The sequence below is a fragment of the Lissotriton vulgaris genome, chromosome 3_1 (assembly GCF_964263255.1).
Source record: "Lissotriton vulgaris chromosome 3_1, aLisVul1.2, whole genome shotgun sequence".
NCBI classification, from domain to species: Eukaryota; Metazoa; Chordata; class Amphibia; order Caudata; family Salamandridae; genus Lissotriton; species Lissotriton vulgaris.
In genome coordinates this window covers 1646670563-1646673099 of record NC_141689.1, presented here as the reverse complement: position 1 = coordinate 1646673099, position 2537 = coordinate 1646670563, and the positions used below count along the sequence as shown (strand labels likewise).

General features: G+C 40.6%; 1 pseudogene; it reads right to left on the bottom strand.

Moving 5' to 3' along the window:
• Window positions 1-1456: 1456 nt before the first annotated feature.
• On the bottom strand, window positions 1457-2252 carry LOC147728302 (large ribosomal subunit protein eL6 pseudogene; annotated as a pseudogene).
• Between the last annotated feature and the right edge of the window lie 285 nt (window positions 2253-2537).

Here is a 2537-nt window from a genome sequence, read left to right as displayed (position 1 = left end):
GGTGATGGAAAAAGAAGTACTCTTGCTTGACTTCTTCTTTTAAAGACTTGTTTGTGGAAGAAACAGTAATGTCACTTCCTATTTAGATAGATGATGGTATATTCAGTGATGTCACTTCCTGTGCAGATCCAGGGATGTGCTGATGAGTGATGGGAAATTTGCTCATAGGTCAAAATTATGTCTGTGTGATGTTTACTAGGTTGGTTAAATATCTTGCCCTTTGTTACATTTCGGCAAGTCAAATCTGCTGAATTTTTACAAAGTGAGAGTGTGCATTATTTATCGTCCCATGCAGATTTGCATGTAGTAATCAACAAAATCTGCATGGTATTCCCCAGAAACTCATATTAGGTGCTATATAATGCACCCAATAAACAACGTACTCTGGAGTATCATTCTTTATCTGGTGCCATAAAAGCAACTGGATTTCAACATCAGGGCCTTAGATAATACATCCAGCATGCGCTGGAGTCCCACAGGAGTATTATCATATAGCAAGATGTCATCTGTATAATATAATGTGCTGTTGTTCAATAACCCTAAAGTTAGGGGATACACCTGTACCGTTGATAGCAGAGTATTAAGATCACATAGGTAAATATTAAGTAGATTGGGCAAGTCCAAGTATTTTCATACAGATTTTCCAGAACATTGAAAAATGTGTTCTATGGATTATTCCAGTCAACAAAATCAAAAGCTAATGAAATATCTCCAAAGGCAAAATCACATGATATCGATAGTAAAGAGGCCTCATCATCTACAATTAAGTGTCCTTGAGAGCATCCTACTCAGGTGATAGGGAGAATGCTTTTATCTTTTATCCATCATTGTAGTACAGGTAGTATTATTGTTGCGGGTAATTCCATTGGACCACACAGCATGGAAATCAAGCTATAGTCTGCAGAATTTCCAAGAATACATTTATTGATTATAGCAATTCACACCACTCCTCACCAGATATCAGGCATAGAAAGTCCCCTAAAAACTGTGTTTTAGAAAGGGATGAGGACAGGCACCTACCATTCTGTGTCTTCTTCAAAGTGTAAATAAATAAACCTTCAGGATCTGATGCACTGAAAGTTTTAGCTTTGTTCATCATTTACAAAACCAGTGTGACTGTAAAATAATTATTGAATCCGAATTAATTCCCCAGATCAGCCTGATTAGAATGTCCACTAGAGGAAACTGCAGTATTATCATACTGAAGGGCATACGTTGGCTCCTACTCAGTTTAGCACTTTTAACAAGGATCAGATTTTGATAACTTTTTCATTCAAGAAATGCACTCTGTTTAGCATCAGGATAAGGTATTTGTTAAGGTATTTTGTAGAGCACATGGCTGCCCCAGCAACGGGGCTTCCCAGCGCTAAGATGAGCACCAAGTGACACGACAGAACAGCGGAGAGATTAGCATTGGGTGAAAAGCCACGTTTTCACCAGCCTTCTGAAGTTTTTTTTATGGCTTAAGAAGATTTTCTTCAATTAGAAAACCCGATTTGTGTGGATAAACTCCATTGGATAGGCAAAACGTAGATCTCAAGTAACTGCGCAGTTGGGGCTATTTCTGGATGAGAGGCAAGAGCTGCGAATCGACTAGCTTCTGGTCATTTTTGCGCTGCTCCGTTACCTCGTATTTTTCTTACGCTGTGTCAAAGATGTCACCTACTTGGTGTTTGGGCTTGCGGAGCTTCTTTCTGAAGTAGGAGTCAGTGAGATGTTTAGGGATTTTTACTGAAGAGATGTAAATCTTGGTAGAAGTGGCAATGATGAATTCCTGGTGAGCTCCACGCAGTGGAATGAGATTTATAACCAATGGACTTGTTCCAAAGAGCAAACCAGATGCAAGCTGCTTCAAAAACATTACACTCTTTCCTCTGTGTCACCCATTAAGAAGAATCAGAGCTGTCCCTGGAGAAATGGGGGCAGGCAGCTTGCTTGTGCTGGGAGAAGGGCTTTTTATCATTACTCAGCAATTTGCGGGGTACATCCTCAGTCGGATAGTATTGAAGCATTTTACGAAGCTTAACCATACAGGTGCCTCCATTCTTATCTCCACCTTCTGGCTTTGAAATATTTCCTGGTGGTCTTGTCTTCTTCTCAATCTTTGTTTCTGTGGCAGTGTACTTGCCCTTGTACATTGCTCTTCTGGCAAACATCGCTGATCGGGAATATTTCCCGATACCACGAGCCAAAACCGGGTTGCGGCTGGTATGATGCTTTTTGGTCTTCCTTGCTCTCTGCTCGTCTGCCATTCTGCCGTCCAGCATCAGGTCTCAGTGGTTTCACGCTCATGTTGTTTTTTATATTAATCATATTTTTCAAGATTTGTTTTTGTGTCTTGTAAAGTGCCAAACATTCATTTTTTTTCTCATATCATGAAGTTGCTTCCTTAACTGCTCAAGGTTGTCGTACCAGATGGGCTATTAGGGAAAGGAGTACACTGTTTCGGTTTGTGCCATGGCGCACCTTTAAATAGGTGCACCCAGCTCAGACAGGGACAGTATACCCTATTACAGTGAGTGACTGCACCTGTCTGC